The sequence below is a fragment of the Coenobita brevimanus genome, chromosome 68 (genome assembly GCF_032717465.1).
Source record: "Coenobita brevimanus isolate Jiangsu-jjx chromosome 68, ASM3271746v2, whole genome shotgun sequence".
NCBI classification, from domain to species: Eukaryota; Metazoa; Arthropoda; class Malacostraca; order Decapoda; family Coenobitidae; genus Coenobita; species Coenobita brevimanus.
The window spans coordinates 22,662,559-22,682,135 of NC_137021.1; positions in this window are offsets into that span (position 1 = coordinate 22,662,559).

A 19,577-nucleotide genomic window follows, 5' to 3' on the forward strand; every position below is an offset into this window, starting at 1 on the left:
ACCTTTAGATTCCGTTTCTTACACACTCTCCCAAACTCATCTACCAAGCCCTGCAGCTCCCCTTCGTCTTCACTCAACAACACAGTATCATCTGCAAACAACAGTACAGGGAGTTTCCAAACACTATCCTCTATCACCAGGGCCACTCCAACATCCACTACCCTACCTTGTACCTCTTTTATTACCCCATCCATGTACAGATTGAACAACCATGGCGACATGACACATCCCTGTTTCAACCCAACTTTCAAAGAGAAAAATTCACTTAGTTCACCATCCACACGCACTGCAGCCTTCGCACCATCGTACATACTCTTCACAGCATTCAACAACTTTCCATCTACTCCATATATTCTTAACACTTCCCACAATCCTTGTCTATCCACCCTGTCATATGCTTTCTCCAAATCCATGAGAGCCGCATACAACTTTTTTCCCTTCTCTAGAAACTTTTCCACTAAAGATCTAAGAATGAATATCTGATCTACACAACCTCTTCCCTTCCTAAAGCCTCCCTGTTCTTCTCCAACTAATTTCTCTGTTCTTTCTCTAACTCTGTCAATAAGTATCCTACCATACACTTTTCCTATTATACAAAGAAGACAAATGCCCCTATGATTACCACACACTTCTTTTTCCCCTTTTCCTTTGTACAAGAGAATTATTATACCTGACTTCCAATCCTCCGGGACTCTACCTTCCTCCCAGGCCAATCTGCACATCTTCCACATCCATTCTACTACTATCTCTCCCCCATGCTTCAGCATTTCACCACACACTCCATCAATTCCTGGGGCTTTCCCTGATTTAACTTTCTTCATTGCTTCCACAACTTCTATCCTACTGATTTCTTCCCGTCTTCTCACCTTCCTCCATCTCCCAGCCATTCCCCAGCCACTTATACTCGCATTACTTCCATCCTCTATGTTCAACAATTCCTTAAAGTGTTCTCTCCATCTGCTCACTTTTTCTCCCTTCTCCACTAGTAATCTACCATTTTTATCTTTCACTCCCCTGCTAACTTCACTTCCACCCTGTCTTCCTCTTTTCACCTCCTTCCAGAACATTTTCATACAGTCCCTCCACTTTACACTCAAATTCCTTCCAAATTCCTCATCCACTCTCTTCTTACTCCTCTCTTACTAATCTTTTCACCTCTCTCTTTCTTTCTACATATAACTCTCTCTTCCGCCTCTCAACTTCTTCCACGCCCCTATTTCTCATCCATTCATTGTATGCTTTCTTCTTTTGTGCCACAGCCTGTTTCACCTCTTCAGTCCACCAAGCTGTTCCTTGCACCCCCCTCCGTCTTCTCTTCCTTCCACACACCACATCACATGCTGCACATATTTCTTCTGTAAATATCCTACACACACCTTCCACGTCTCCCATCTGCTCCAATTCATATTTGCCCAATCGTTCCTCCACTTCTCTCTTATACTCTGCCTTTTTCTCATCCTCTTGTAACCTTTCCACTCTCCTTGCAACTACTCCTTCCTCTCGTCTTTCCCTTCTTCTATTCCTCCATCTCACTTGAATTCTAATTCTGGCCACTACCAAGTAGTGGTCAGAAAGTCCACTCCCCCAACCTCTATAAACTCTTGCATCCATTACACATCTTCGCATCCTTTCCTCCACACACACATAATCAATCATTACCTTCCTTTCATTATGTATATATATATATATATATATATATATATATATATATATAGAGAGAGAGAGAGAGAGAGAGAGAGAGAGAGAGAGAGAGAGAGAGAGAGAGAGAGAGAGATGAAGCCTCTGTGGTACAGAGTGTGCATTTTTGTACAAGGGAGAACAAGGTTCGCACCCTGCCAGGGTAATAAACTTTGGGAGTGTTCATCCAGCCAAGTACTGCTTTGGACAGGTGTGCGGTGGTTGAGCCAGTGTCGCGTACTATAGAGCATGCTTGCACCCAACCGGCTTGTGTGGGACGATTACACTTGGCTCACAGCCTACACACACATCCAAAGCCACTCCAACATTACAATCACACTTACAAGCACTTGTCACCCTACATACGATCTCAACCAGACAGCCTAAGCCCTTCACTGATCCACTTGGTGAACAGGCCTACATCTTTTCAATCCTTAATGACCTAGAGCAGATTGTACAGCACCCTACCCGTATTCCCGACCGCCTTGGAGAGAGCTCCAACATACTTGGCCTCTTCCTTACAACTAATCCTTCTGCCTACACTGTTAATCATTTCTCTCCATGGGGCTCCTCCGATCACAACCTTATTACCTTAAACTGTCCTATCGCTCTAGTACGGCCTGTGGACCCTCCAAAGAAACGTCGTCTGTGACAATTCGGAGCTGCGGATTGGGGGACCCTCGGGCAGTACTTCTTTGATTTTCCCTGGAATGATTATTGCTTCCATGACCGGGAGCCATCTGAGTGTGCCTTGCGCATTACGGAGTTTATTCTCTCGGGCATGGAAGCATACATTCCTTTCTCATATCCTTTGACTAATGCAAGAAAGCCTTGGTTTAATCACACTTGTTCTAATGCTGTCCGCAACAAGGAGAGGGCCTATGAAAGGTACCGGAGCCAACCCACCCCTGAATCACATCTTTTTTTATTATGTTTCTGCCCGGAATCATGCTAAGTCTGTTTTTCGTTCTGCTTAAAATTATTTCATCTGTACTAAATGCTCTCAACTCTCCAACTTGAATTCTTCCCGCTCCTTCTGGCACCTTGCCAATGACCTTTCTAACAACTTTACCTCATCATCCTTCCCTCCTCTTTTCTACTCTGATGGTTCTGTAGCTATTTCTTCAACTGACAAAACAGATCTCTTTGTTCAGACTTTCTCCTCCAATTCCACTTAAGACGATTCCGGTGCTGTTCCTCCATCACTTCCCCCTTCTGACTTCCTCGGGGCTGACATTAAAATTTCTTCAGCTGATGTATTTTCTGCCATCACAGGCCTCAATACTAACAAGGCATGTGGGCCTGATATAGTCCTTCCTGTTGTCCTCAAGAACTGTGCTTCAGTGCTTACACCCTGCCTAGGCAAACTTTTTCGCCTTTATCTATCAACTTGTACCTTTCCTTCTTGCTGGAAGTTTGCTCTCATTCAGCCAGTCTCAAAGAAGGGTGACTATTTCCAACCCTCTGAGTATCGTCCAATTGCTTTAACATCCTGTATCTCAAAAGTTTTCGAGTCAATTCTTAATAGAAAAATTTTTAAGAATCTTTCCTATCACAACCTTCTTTCTGATCGTAAGTATGGGTCCCATCAGGGACGTTCCACTGGCGATTTTCTCACCTACCTTTCGGACTCCTGGTCATCCTCTTTTAGGGACTTTGGCGAAAGCTTTGCCATTGCACTTGACATCTCAAAGGCTTTCGATCGAGTCTGGCATAAATCTTTAATTTCCAAACTCCCCTCTTACAGTTTCTATCCTTCTGTCTGTGCCTTCATCTATAGCTTCCTCTTTGGTCGTTCTATAGCCACTGTTCTAGACGGCCATCATTCTTTACCTAGATCTGTCAACAGTGGTGTTCCTCAGGGCTCTGTCCTATCACCAACTCTCTTCCTTTCTTTCATCAATGACCTTCTAAGCTGTACATCTAACCCTATCCACTCGTACGCTGATGACTCCACCCTTCACCTTTCCATTCGGGTCCCACAACGTCCATCTCAGCAGTTACTTCAACAAACAAGAGATGAGGCTATGGCACCCCTAATGTCTGACTTGGCTGGTATCTCTGACTGGGGTAAAAATAATATGGTTGTTTTTAATGCATCTAAGACTCACTTCTTACACCTATCAACCCGACAAAATCTTCCACAGGTGTACCTACTAATGTTTAATAATATTCAGCTTAATCCTGCATCATCGTTTAGCATGCTTGGGGTTTCATTCACTCGGGACTTATCTTGGAAAGATCATATAACATCTCTTATAAAGTCTGCTTTCAAGAAATTAGGTGCGCTAAGCCGACTCCGTTCCTTCTTTACCCCAGCACAATTGTTGAGTCTGTACACGGGTTTTATCCGCCCCTGTCTCGAGTACAACTCTCATGTGTGGGGAGGTTCCCCACATACAGCTCTTCTCAATAGGGTGGAGTCACAGGCTTTTCGTCTCATTAACTCTCCTCCTCTTACTGGCTTCCTTCGACCTCTGTCTCTTTGCCATACTGTTGCATCTTTATCTCTTTTGTATCGCTACTTCAATGGTCACTGCTCCTCTGAACTGTCTGCTTGTATTCTTCCACCTCTATGACGGGCACGTAGCACCCGTCTAGCAGCAAACTCTCATCCCTTTTCTGTCCAACTCTCTAATGCAAGAGCTAACCGTTACTCCCTTCCTTCATTTATGCAACAGGTCAACTCTGGAGCTGTCTCCCTCTGTCTGTATTTCCTGCAAGCTATGATCTGCAGTCTTTCAAACACGGAGTGTCCAGGCATCTCGAAATGAGCGCATCTTGAATTTGGCTCTCTTGTATTATGTTTTTCTCTTGGAAGGACAGTGGCCTTTGGTTCCTTCTTCCTAGCATAAAAAAAAAAAAAACTTGGTAGAGATACATAACTGTATCGTCCCCACTTTGGTCGGGATAGGCCGGTCCTGCAGTGGATACTTAAAACGGACGATGATGTATCTATCTATCGATCTATATATATATATATATATATATATATATATATATATATATATATATATATATATATATATATATATATATATATATATATATATATATATATATATATATATATATATATATATATATATATATATATATGTATGTTTTTTTTTTTCCCACCCTCTCGGAAAGAAGCAAAATCCATCCTGTTCCTAAAAAGGGGGCGACTTCTGATCCATCAAACTGTAGACCAATTGCAATAATATCTATTCTCGGTAAAGTTTTTGAGACGCTAATTAACAAACACATAATCAAGCATTTAGAAATCAATAAATTAATCAATTATTGGCAGTATGGATTTAGACAAGAACGTTCAGTTGTAGACATTCTTTGCCTTCTTACCCATCAGATTAACAAAATAATAGACGAACACGTTGAAACACACACAATAGCACTAGATATATCAAAAGCATTTGACAGAGTATGGCACCAGGCTTTATTGTGTAAGGTGTCACAATATGGCCTTGCATCACTGGTTCCTGTAATTTCTTCTTACCTTAATAATAGAAATATACGGGTCATGATAGATGGTATTTATTCTCAGTTTCATTCCATAAATGCCGACGTACCTCAGAGATCAGTTTTGGCGCCAACCCTCTTTTTCATTCATATAAATGACCTCCTCTCTGTCACTCACAACCCAATACACTCTCATGTTGATGACTCGACCCTTTACAGTTCTTTCACATTTAGTACCTCCTTTACACAATTTTGATATTATAAATACCCAAATAAACGCAGCAATTTCTCTGAAGCAGGACCTTTCTAAGATTAATAAATGGGGACACACAAATCTGGTCTCATTTAATGGTCAGAAAACTAAATTCATTAATTCCTCCAACAGAAAGAATATCTCAGACTCTCACATAATTTTAAATGATGTCAATATTCCCATATCCACTACAATTGATATCCTAGGTGTTACTCTAAACCCCAACCTAAGCTGGACAGCATATGTTAACTCCCTTGCTAAAAATCTATCTATCTATCTATCTATTGCCAGACGCCATAATCCCGTACGAGGTGGCCATTTGACTCTGAGTTATTTGTTTTACAGGGAGGGGCACTAACCCTCCACCAACCCACTTGACACGTAGGGAGCACGTATGGTTTGGTTATATGGTTACCACCCAGCGTTGTAAATGGTTTCTTGGCTTACAGGAAACCATTTGGCTTGTCACTCAATGTAAAGCCACCTGTAACGGAAAGAAAAGCAATAAGTAGTGACAGAAAAAGATGGGAGAAATAGGAAGAGAGGAGGGCAGGCACAGAAAAAAAAAATTGGGACTTAAGTGTAGAGTTCGTGAGTTCTTCACTGACGAGCAGATGGCCACAATATACAAAAGTCATGTGCGTTCTCAGATCGAATACTGTTCACCACTGTGGAGTGGATGTGGAGCGGTTGCAATGAGGCAGTTGGACAAAATTCAAATTAAAGTCATAAGATTAATCAATAATCCTGCCATCACACAAGACCTTCCTCCACCATCAGCACGTAGAGATGTTACTTCTTTAGCATTATTTTATAGATATTTTTACCGTAAGTGTCCAGACGAACTGGCTTCAATTGTTCCTCCTCTTCACATTTTCTCCTAAAATACTCAGGCAGCTGGGAGCGCCCATGAATTCACACTCTCTCCCTAGCAATGCAGAACCTCTGCTTATCAAAATTCATTTATCCCCAGGACTACTAGTCTCTGGAATTCACTTCCTAGGAGTTGTTTCCCACAAACATTTAATCCATTTCAATTCAAATCCAGTTGTTATAAATATTCTATGAATGGAGGATGCCTTTAGGCACGTGGACTTATTTTTGTTTCCCTTTGTTTTTCCTTCCTCCTTTCATTATCTATTAATATATATATATATATATATATATATATATATATATATATATATATATATATATATATATATATATATAAAGAAGGGACGCATACCCCCACTTGCCGTCCAACTCCACCCACGTGGGTTGCTTTGTGCATCTTCCAGGTAGTGACTCTTCCATCTTTAAGTATCTCCCGACAGGAGTGATTAATCTGCTCCAACCATGAGTTACATGGCCTTCCCCTTGGCCTCCTCCACCCTGGGTTAAGTCATTCAGAGATCACCCTGTGAGCAGGATCAGGCTTAGGAGACTAGGCCATGTGCCCAAATAGCTGCAGTTGGCGTTGATGTATTGTTTGAGAAAGAGGCCTTGATTCAATCTCATGGACTAGTCACTCATTATGTACCTGGTTGTACCAGCGATATCCCATGATCCTGTGAAGACACTTAGGACCATAGGAGTCAATTTGCTGCGTGAAGTCACAGTTTAATGTCTATGTCTCACAGCCATAAAGTATAACAGGGAGCAACAGTGTCTTGAAGATGAGACCTTTCATCCTTCTACACAAATAGCTTCAGCATCAAATACCCGAACTGAGTGAATCCATAACCCTGTAGGCCAGACCAATGCAACACTATCTGATCCACCATTGTTATGGACCACACAATCAAGATAAGTGAATATCTCCAAGGCTTCTTTATCCTCACCACATGCTTGGACAGACTGAACTGCTCAACGAACAAGCCACCAAATGCCTGGACCATGGTCTTGGCCCAAGAGCCCTTTAAACCCAGTGGCATCACATTCTAGTGAAATTCTTCAAGGGCACTCAGTAGCGTCTCCAGTGACTCTGCTAGGATAACTGCATCAGCAAAGTCAAGGTTGGTAATCCTGAAAATGCCAATTGATACCCCATGGTGACTTTGACTCACATCCCAGTCCACTGCCCAATCCATTAATGTGCTGAAAAGTGTGGGGGCAAGGACACATCCCTGTCTTACATCAGAACATCCTGGGAAGAAGTCGAACGTTCCCCCGCCCCCCTTCCACACTTGACAGTACTCTCAGTGTTTGAGAACATGCAAACAGTCAGTCGGATTATCCCTGCAGGGATCCCACGGAGTTGCAGGAGTTCCCATAGTGCCTCCCAATGTGTTGAGTTAATGACTTCCTGAAATCCACATAGACTACTAGCAGACCTTGTCAAAGACTGAAAATGGCATTCCACAAGAACTCGACGAGCTATGACACGATCAACAGTAGACTTCTTGGGCGTGAATTCAAATTGCTCAGGCCTCTAGAACTTTAGGAAATGGTCCTGGATATGCATCAAGAGAATGTCAGCAAGAACTTTGCCAGGCACACTGAGCACTGTAATACCACCATAGTTACTACAGTCACGCTCATCTCCTTTTCCTTTCTGGATAGGGGTGACAAAGCCCATTGTCCAGGCAGGAGAAATGATACCAGTCTGCCAAACGGCTTCTGTGACTGCATGTAACCCACTGGTCATGGCTTCACCTGCAGCTTTGGTTACAAGCACCAGCGGCTCTACCAAATTTCAAACTAGCCACTGTCTTCTTGATTTCGTCTAGAGAAGGCACGGCTTCATCAAATGGAGGGACAGCAGTCAATGGTTGTACACCAGCCGACAGAAAGCTCTCCACTGGGAGGTTCAGCCATATACTGCTGCTCAAAGTATTCAGCCCAACGAGGTCTATACTCACTTGCCCCTGACACAAGCCGTTCATCTGCTGTCCAGAGTAAACCTGAGATGGGTCTGGAGCACTGGCGTACCGAGGAGGGGGGGGGGACATGCGGTTATGGCACCCCCCCTTTGCAAATATATATATATATATATATATATATATATATATATATATATATATATATATATATATATATTGCCATACTGTCCAGTATTCCTGTCTATTCTGCTGAAGTTTTATAAAACTATGCAACATCAGCATACATAAACTATAACGAAAATAATATGGAAATGAATATTATGAAAAAATTCAAACACTGTATCTGTGCTTTATAAAAAATGGGAGAAATGGAGTTCCCCCGAGCTAAGCCCTGTATTGGACTATATAGCCCCGCTAGGGTTACAGGAGCAAGCTACCACTCCCGGCACGGCAGCCCGGGCGGCGAAATTTTTTTTCCTGCCCAGTTCCGTCACTTTGCACATATGGCAACGTTGCCCTGTGTTTAGTTTGGCAACGCCGCGCAGCAGTAAGCCATATCGGATGCCAGGTTTAGTATTCATCACAATTATTTACTTTTTTTATGCTTGACTATAAATATAATACCTGACTATCTATATTTTACATGGATTGAAAGAATAATAGAGACATAGAGGTCATATAGTTTTCGCTGCCTTAGCTTAAATAAATATAGAAAGGGGCCATACCACTGTCACTCGTCTGCTGAGAGAGAGAGAGAGAGAGAGAGAGAGAGAGAAAGAGAGAGAGAAGATACTCTCTACACTTTGCTAAAAATTAGTTATATGTTGATTTAATGAAAATGCGGTACGCCTTAGGGGTGGTACATGACTGCTCGTTGAGAACACTTATCAGTAACATATGTTGTAGGCCTATACTACTTTCCCTGTCATTTCTTGTCATCGCTCCCAGACGTACGATTCAATCAGCTGTCTTTACAATCGGCAATGGCGCATCACAGTGAGTTTATTTTTTTAATTCCTTGTTTCTCTTGATTTACTTATTTTGCACACAATGATCTATAATGTCTCATGTCTGACCCAATGCCTGTCATCAGCACATGGGAAATAGCATATGGTGCCTGGTGCTGTGTAATATTTAATGAAGATTATACCGTAACAAATAAAGCTTTGCATTTCATCAACTACAAAAACCCTTCAAGCATACTTAACATGAAATAAAGGACATGAGAACAGGAAAATAATCTGAAATGTAACCTGACATATGATTTTACTAATATACCTAAGAAAAACAAAAAAATAATCTGAAATCTAACCTGACATATATACCTAAGAAAATGTCTAATGAAACATTGATATTCAGGCATCATTGATACCAATATTTCCCAGCTTGCAGCAGAAATTACCAAGATTAACCCTTAAGAATGATCATGAAAAGCGTTTTAGGTGATAAAATATTATGGGTCATTAACCTCTCTCTCTCTCTCTCTCTCTCCTGTAAACATAGATGATTGAATCGTACGTCTGGGAGCAATGACAAGAAATGACAGGTATAGTAGTATAGGCCTACAACATATGTTACTGATAAGTGTTCTCAACGAACAGTCATGTACCACCCCTAAGACGTACCGCATTTTCATTAAATCAACATATAACTAATTTTAGCAAAGTGTAGAGAGTATCTTCCTTGCATATTCACTTTTTATTGATGACCCTGCATGTTATTATTTTATACTGTTTCAATCTCTCTCTCTCTCTCTCTCTCAGCAGACGAGTGACGAAGTAAAGACAGTGGTATGGCCCCTTTTTATATTTATTTAAGCTAAGGCAGCGAAAACTATATGACCTCTATGTCTCTATTATTCTTTGAATCCATGTAAAATATAGATAGTCAGGTATTATATTTATAGTCAAGCATAAAAAAGGTAAATAATTGTGATGATGGCTCACTGCTGCGCGGCGCTGCCAAACTAAACACAGGGCAACGGTGCCATATGTGCAAAGTGACGGAACTGGGCAGGAAAAAAATTTTCGCGCCCGGGCGAGGCTCGAACTCGCAATCCCCCGATCACGAGTCCGGCGCGCTCTGTGTTTTATAACGACAGGATATTTCAGAGACCGAACGCGTCTACTACCCGTCTTCCGTCCGGGCTGGAGACAAGCCCTGCCAGCCTGCCCAGCATCCGTCAAAGTCAAGACTCGAGATTAATTGGTTTTTCAATTATACAGAAGCTGTCAAGCCTGTAAGTGCTAACTTCTGCTTTTTATTGCTCAGCTGTTCAAGTGTTGAGCGTTGATAATACGCTCAACACTTGAACAACTGAGCTGCGGAGTTGAGTCTAGAGCAGTCGATCTATTTTGATAAACATTCAGTGACATGTTCATTTTATATGCCGACCACAGATTCCAGATATGAAAATAGTGATAGACAGACATCACTTTTAGCTTTGTCTAGTACAATTTTCTAAAGCGTGTGTCATTTTAAAAATTCAAACAGGCTCGGGATTCGTGATTTACAGCTGTACACGTACGCTGCTGCTGCACTTTAGATTTCGTCCTAGGCCTTGCTCTTTTGAAACGCCAGAAGACGCTACACTCGTTCTGGCCGAAGAAGTTACCACTGAGTCTGATACTGGGGCCAAAAGTAGGACTGATCCCACTGACTCAAGTCATGCTCAGGATAATCCTATAAATCGGGTATGTAAATCATGATGAACTGATGATTGACAGTGTTGAAACTACTCATGCCATTCAAAGGATTAAGTGTTGCTGCTGTGAGCAGTATCACTTCATAATACTTCACGGTTGAAATGTCGGATTTAGATGTATTACAGTACAAGGCCACAATGGCAAAACTGTTTTTATCAGAATTCATTATTTAATGATATCCATAGCATTTCACTCGTAACCTGTAACAGTAGGTAGCCTACATTATAGTTTTAAGTGATTGTGTTTAATGAAACTTACCTACGAAGTTTTGCACATGCTTTGATTATGGATTTACAGTGATAACCAAGTCTTAAGCTAGAAAAACACAGATGTATCTTTGAACAAATATAAGTGAATTCGTATGGTATGTGTATGTTGTCTGTTCATACAAGGCTATACGAGTATAATCTGTAAACAAACACATATTATAATTTTTCTTAATTTTTTATGTCCATAGGGATAGTCATAGTAAAACCTTTCATAATTTTCTGTAAATCTATGGGGTCCTTACATGTGAACTGCACCATTAGCACCAGGGTCTTTCATTATGATAAATCCAGAACTGCAGGGTTTAATCGGATAAGAAAAATCACTAATAAATGCCACTAAAAAAAATTATTATTATATATCCAGAGCAGGTAGTGAATGATTGTTATTGCACTTTTGGGGTTAATTTATTGATGATCGCAATTGCTTTTCATCTCTGATTCAGGCTGAGAAAAATGAGAAAATTTAGCAGTTTACATGCTGCAGCTCAAGGAAATCCCTTCTTTGACTGAAATGTAAGCATTTGAATTTTAGTATTATAAAGTTGTTGGAGAGGCTGAATCATAACTCAGTGGCACAGAATACTTAAAAATGACTTTAGAGTATGCTATATTTATGTCGTATAACCATTCCATATGGCCTCAAAATGATCACAAAATTGGCCAAAATGCAAAATTTTCTCGGGGGGCTGGGGCTTACAGCGCCACTCAAACCCCCCATCTGTACGGGCTTGCTGCTCCCGCCACAGTCATGGGCTGCACAGTTCTAATGATAAAAAAAAAAGGGCCCCCCCTTTTCAACTTTCTGGGTACGCCACTGGTCTGGAGTGGTGCTTCCTCATGGCTCGGCATGTGGGTCGGTCATTTGCATGAAAACGGCCTTCCACCTCCTCAGCAATTTTCCTGACATGCCAGCCAGTCTGGCAGCATGACTCTCCTCAGTTTGGTCAGCGTACCCAGTGAGATGAATTCCCTCCTTGATCTCGGGAGGTCTCCAATACACTCATCAGCTGCTGCCAGGGTAGCACGCTTAGCCTCTGGAGTCCGCAAATCTCCAGGCCCGACTTGACCCCAGCCGCAGAAATTCATCAGTTTTTCAGCTTTCACCAATATAAAATTTTCCTTTACCGATTTGAAGAACTTGACTTTACACATCTGAAAATGCCAGTCTTACTTCCATAGGCCTAATGGTTGCCGCACAAGCGACCGTCGAATGTTACGATAGTTACCCATCGAGTCTTAACGAAAATAGGAAAATTTTGGCCTATACCTATTTTTCGCCATATAACCTTTCAAAAATAACCCAAATCAATATGAAACTTGTGTCCAAGAGTGAAACAAGCTGTATGAGTATGAATAAAAAAGGGTAAAATAATTTCCTTTTCATGCATGCTAAAAATATATCAATTCACTGCATCAAAAAAATCATTCAATAAGACAAATATTTATACATATATTGAAATGTATAAATGAGGAAAGAACATCATGATAATATAAATAAAAAAATAACTGAACCCAAAAAAATATACATCTCCCAAGCCACTTACAAAATGATGGAAAATGGGTAAATTATACAAAGAAACTAATATACTTTGTCTGATAACCTTACATTTGTATCTAATAACAGATATACATTCCATTACATAAAGCAGGTAGAGGGCAATAGCTTGTAAGTCAATGACACAATGGCGTGGTGTTTGGCTTGCTTGATTTGGGTGGAAGGTGACAGTAAGATGAGGATCGAATGGGGCAGAGGGAGGTAGAGTGGGTGTGGGGGGGCTCTGGCAGATGGAGGGGGTGGGGAGGCCTCGGTAGGGAAGGAACATGCCTGCTGCACACCCCCACTATGGTATAGAGGGGGTATGGGAAGATTTGGGTGGGAGAAGACAGTGAGAGGAGGATCCAGTCGGACAGAAGGAGGTGGAGAGATTACCAAGGGGGGGGGGCCCTCCCACCACATCTAGGGGGACCAGGCATGCCAGACACCACCAGGTACCTTGTTCCCTTTTGCTAGCTTTCAATACGTCATCAAGAGGCGTGACAACTTCTCAGTTTTTTGTGGATCGAGCTGAATGTCTATCTATCTATCTATATACCTAGGCTGCTTCCCCCAAGGAAAGGGGGTTGTGTCCCCCCCTGTGGCGGGGGGGACACAACCTGGCCGCACTATGGGGTGGTACTACTACTCTGCAGCCAGGTTGTGTTAGGAAGAATACTGCCACCGTATTCCCTGCGTGTCGTAAAAGGCGACTAAAAGGGGCGGGGTGAGGGGACTAGGGACCCCCTCCTCTGTTTTGTAGTTCCTAAAAAGAGACAGGCCAGAGCTGAATGTACCTTGTCTAAAACACATTGATCGATGATGAACGGACTTTAGGGGTTAACGATATACCATCGTTCAACAGGATCCCCAACAGCACTGAGCACTGCCAGTGCATACTCATATGCACACTCCTCATACCTGAGTTTTTCAAGATGGAGCCTTTTGGTGGCATCTTGAGAATCTCTCAGTTTTGCTATGTAACCTCAGAGCTCTGTAACGGGGTATATAAAAAAAGCCCGCACTGCTAAGCGGCAAAGTGGGGAGCCTCGCTTTGGCTCAGTGGTAACATGTGTGCCTCTGAAGCACGAGGGCCTGAAGTCGAATCTCGGTCAGGATAGTGTGATTAATTTGTTAAATTTCAGTTCATTTATTACATTGCTTGGCAGCGTGGGATGTGAGGCGAGGCTTGGAGGGCAATGATGTTGTTGTAGCATCTTACTCCTTACATCCCAGGGGTGAGCTGTCCGGTATGGTCCCCAGTGCCCCATTGGTGGCCTTCAATGTTACGCTACCACATGTGTTCGAAACTGACCAAATTTATCACCAACGGGAGAAAAGAGTAATGTAATGGGGTATATAAAAAAGCTTGCATTGCTAAGAGGAAAAGCAGGGATCCTCTCTTTGGCTCAGTGGCAACGTGTGTGCCTATGAAGTGCGAGGGCCTGAGATCGAATCTCGGTCAGGACAGTGTGATTAATTTGTTAAGTTTCAGTTCGGTTAATACAGCTCCAACAACAAATCTGTGATCACTAGCAAGGAATTCTGCACTCTGAAAACCCTGCAATTTTGAAGGATCCTCCAGCGGGTAATAACAAGAATGTGATCAATCTTCTTAGCAACCCCTCCAGTATTGGGATACCAAGTCCAGTGGTGAAGATTTCGCAACTGGAACCAGTATCCAGCATTTCTTAGCTTACAGGATTTTGCAAAATCCAGTAGGTAAGAATTATTGGAATTATTGGTTCAAGATCCATGGGGACCTACACATCCCTGAACCCCTCCCCATCAGTGCCAGTAATTTCATTAAAGTCACCCAAGACCAGGAGAGTATCCCGCCAGGGGCACTGTTCTACAAAAAGAGTCAAGTTTTGGTGTAGAATAGCTCATTCTCTTCAAGATCACTCTTCTCATTTGAAATGTACACTACAATAAGACAGATGAAGCCCAGGGAGTTCTTCAATCTCATCAGCATTGTACGCACATCAGTGGGAGAAACTCTGACGATACAAGAGACATAGTGAGCGGCAATTGCCTCAGGAACACCCCTAGGATGGGCACCATCATCACAGCCAGACCAGCAGTATGTTTAACCATCGCTATTGATCTCACCATGCCTACGTTGCCTAACTGCTGAGAGTGCAGCTATGCCAACCCCCAATCGCCCAAAATCTCATGACCACAAAGACATCCGATCATCCCTTGAAAAGCTTAGAAAATTCCAAGCCCCCACCAGCAGTGCTTTCCTAAGGTTAAACCCACTCTTGGAGCCTTGGGTTCGTGCACTGTCTGTGCCATTATGATGCGAATCAAAAGGAGGCTCTGGGCTAGGGGGGTCCCCCTCATCATCCAGTTGCTGACTGGGGTCCCATAGGCTTTACACAGCAACCGTCATGGTGAGCGCAGGGATGACAGGGCCCCAAAGCCCTGCCAGGCTGGCATCCGAGGGAGGACCATCGGTCAAAATAGGGTCAGAGTCAGGCAGCAAGCATTGGCCCCTATCCCTCTTCCTTCTTTTGTTACGTGTCGAGTTTTGTTTTACTGGGAGGGGACACAAACCCCACTCCAACCTACCGCGTCAGGAGAGGGTTTACCACTACCCTATGGAGAGGGGTGTGAAACCTTTGATTACTGTATGATTATCCAGGTTTTGCCTTAGAGTTTTCCATCTCCTAGGTGGATTGCAAACCAAGACTAATGAGTTCCATCTACCCTACTAGATGGCCAAGAGTGGTGTAACTCACCTCGTTGACACTACGTCTCACTACTTATTCTGGCTGAGCTTAACGATCCATAATCGATTGCCCTATCTCCCTACAAGTACCTAAGACCACGCTATCGAGATTGATGAACAGCGACAATAACGAACCAACTACGATAAATTACGCCACTCGAGACTGGTGGCGAGCGGTGAAAACGAACCACAATCAGACTGCGTCTTACGAGTTTATACTAAGATATCTACCTCACTACATTCACTGAGAGTGGTGGCGAGCTGTAAACGAAGCCGATTAACGTCTCAGTCACAGCAGTCTACGACTACGCTCTGCTTGGCGACTTCACGCAAACAAAAAACAAGCAAGCCAAGCAGAGAGCGAGAGCTGGCGTCGCATCAACGCAGCTTAACTTCCTAATCGCTCCTAATCCACAACTCCACGATTACGAGAAACAATATCAACGATAAACTAGGTCTATCAACAACTCTACAAGCCTGCAAGTTAATATCAACAAGTAAAGAAAATCAAACGTACAAGAAGAAGAAACAACGTAAGTGAGTGGAGCGTCACCTGAGTAAAGTACAACACAGCTGAATTTCTCCCACCTACTCCACCACCCCACCACCACTACCACAGTGAGGCAGCAGGTCAACATTGTCAGCATTTGCTAAGGTCGTCATAACCCGTCAATCAGTCCGAGTGCCTGACAACACCAGCCTGCCATCCTACACCTGCCTGCCTACCAGCCTGTCTGCCTACCCTAGCGACGACACTGAGTGCTGACGCCGTCATACCAGGACCTGACCTACCTCAACCAAATCCTAAGTGACGTGTGTGACGTCTGACCTCCACCACCAGGAAGAGGAGCGCGAGTGCCTTGACCCCAGATGTAATCAACAATCAACAAAACACCACGACTGTATCTTCACTGCTGTTCTAGTAAGGTGATTTGCTCTAACCAAGGTAGTATTAGTTAACACTTCACCACTTAAGCAACAATCCATAAAATAGTATCACTTAGTTAACGAACCAAGCAATTATATATATATATATATATATATATATATATATATATATATATATATATATATATATATATATATATATATATATATATATATATATATATATAATACAAACTACATAGTGAGAGACAATTACACAATTTACTCTTACATATGTGTTTTATAATTTTATTTTTATAAGCAATCAGGAGAAAAGTAAAATATGATTCACTGTGTAATCCCATTATGCTAAGTAAAGTTTCACAATTAGTGCCCAAAGGATCAACATTAACAGTGACAAATACCCTGACGCAAAGACCAGAAAACGATCAACAAAATATAAATTCCGAAACATCATCCGAAACACAAGAACAAGCGGAAAATCAATCTCAGGAAACAAAGCATACACTAGATAAAGACCAGCAAACAGATGCAATTTAAGCTGAAGTAAATGACGGTGACACGTGGTCAGAAATTTCAGATGTAGATAGGGAACTTAAAAAATTTACTTCCAGTTTACTATAACTTAGACTATAATGTATTAAGGTCAGGGAAAACATATAAATTGCCTGTAAATAACGATTGCAAGAAAAACACGGTAAAGATGGCTAATGTAGATGAAGCAAGTACTAGTCCAGTACCTTCTCCACAAAATCCCAGTAATACTCCATTTCCAGTGTATATTTGCCATCAAGACAATGAACTACCAAGATTCTCTGGTACGGAAAAAAAGATAAGATCGACATAAATACACTTACTGTTCAATGTCAGCAGTATTTCATTAGGAGACACATTACAGATGAGAAAGGAATAATAGCTGTTTTTTCAGCTAGAATAAACCAAGATCGATGCCCAGCTGGCAATTTGCTCAGGTCAGACAAGCTGTTGAGAGCTTCAACATTTGAGCAGTTTACGAAAGAATTCCTCAGGAAATTCTCTGGAGGCAAGAATTTTCTCGGTGGTATAATTCCAGAATTAAACAAAATTGCAGACCTGCTTAGGCAAACACACTCAGGCTCAGATCTAGGGGGAAATTACAGAAGATATTTCCACCATTAAGAAGACCCTTTTATCTAGCCTAGAAAACTCAGACTGGGTCACAGAGGATGGTATTATATCACCAGTGCATGTCGTTGACATCATTGGTTACATATCAGCTCTATGCCAATTGTCTGACAGGATATTAGAATTTTCAAAAACCATCCCGTATAATCCAGGGATGAGTTTACTTGATTTCATTTATGAGGTGGAATTTAACTGCAGTAAAGCTGGCGTGACTGACACATCACAGGCAAACAGGACAGGGATCAAAGTGCTAGAAATTGTAGCAGGGATAAATAAGTCAAGTCCTTGGCAAGCACCATAGACAATCTCGGCCACTTCAGAAACAATCACATAGCCAGGTGAGCTCAAGGACTCGTTCCCGCACACCAGGTAACAGGGCGGTACAAAAGCCTGGCCGAAGTCCCAACAGACATTGATCGGCACAAAGACAAGCAAATGGAAGATCACCTCATGGGTTGAACTCAAGGAACACATTCTGTTACCATTGCTCAAAGCCTGGTCACGAAAAATCGGAATGTTACATCAAAACGAAAGAAGATAGGCAAAAGGCAAAAGGTTTCGAAGCATACTGTAGATATCATAGGTCCTCCGGTCAATGGACCTCAGATTGTAGAACGATAGAAAAATTGGTATCCATCTATATGTCGCGGGAAGATCGTACCAGCACAAGACGACGACACATAAAACACCCAAATAAACAAATACTGTATTCAACATAGGAAGTCTCTTTGGAAATGAATGCATTTTGGTCTCTGCTTTATGTGATGAGGAAGAGATTTCATTATTTTTGGATTATGGCTCACCAGTGAATTTAATAATGCCAAATTAATTAAAAAGAATTTTTAGAAATAGAAGAAAAGTGACGTTTTTGGAAAACTCAGACTTAAATTTATAGACAATGGACGTAAAGAAATACCAGTTATTGGTATGATTGAGTTAAACATGAATTTTACAGAGACCACAAAGTCATTCACTACCACCTTCTACGTAGAGAAAACTTATCAATTAGAGGAAATAGACTGCTTGGACTAAACACAGTGAGAACACAAAATATAATACTGATGCCACATTTCAACGGAATTCATTATGACAGCGAATTCATAGAGGAAATTTCATCTCCTGATAATACAACCAGCAATTATAGGAAAACTAGCGTCACAAGAACGATTAAACACAAAACCAAAATGGGGGAGTCCGACGTAAAACTTCTCAAAGAAAATGGGCGCGTAGACCAGCTGTCACAACCCAACCCCCACTCCTCACTCACTCACTCACAGTGCAAACGTGACTCATCCACTTATCCAGCCAGCATTAATTACGATATAAATTTACCACCAAACTCATTCATGCAAGTTACGATTAAGAGTAACCTAAGAAATTGTAATGTCATTGCATTAGAAAAGACGGTTAGAATAAATGGCCTTTTGATAGAGAGCGCCCTGTGCTGGATGAATGACAAGGGTGAAAAGAATGTCATTTTAGCTAACACAATGAATGAAGATGTGAAGATTAAGAAAGGAACCTGTATTTGTAGGTTAGCAATTTGCCCAGCTCCTATATGCGAAGTGACAGTAGCGGGAGCATCAAGCAGAGTAAACTCGACAGACAGAGAGTGCATAAAGGAGAATCTGATTCACTCAGGTCAATTCAACGAAGAAAACGATTTCTTAGATATATTACAGAAACACAGACAAATGGTAGCATTACCTGGAGAACATTTAGAGTGTACTAACCTGATTATACACAGGATTAACGTACAACCGGAGACACAACCAATATAAATACCGTCTTATAGGGTCGCGCATGTACAACGCACTCTGGCAAATCAGTATGTTGAGGAAATGCTAAAACTAGGTATTACTGAACCATCTGTCTCTCCATGGAATGCCCCATTATTTTTTGTGCCCAAACGACACAAAGAATTGCGTGCGGTAGTAGATTACCATAAATTAAATCAGCACACAATCCCTGACCGGTTTCCTGTGCCATTGTTAAGTGACGTCTTACAAAATACTGGACCAGAAAATAATGTATTTTCCACAATCGATTTGCTCAACAGCTATTACCAAATTAGCCTCGAGCAAGAATCA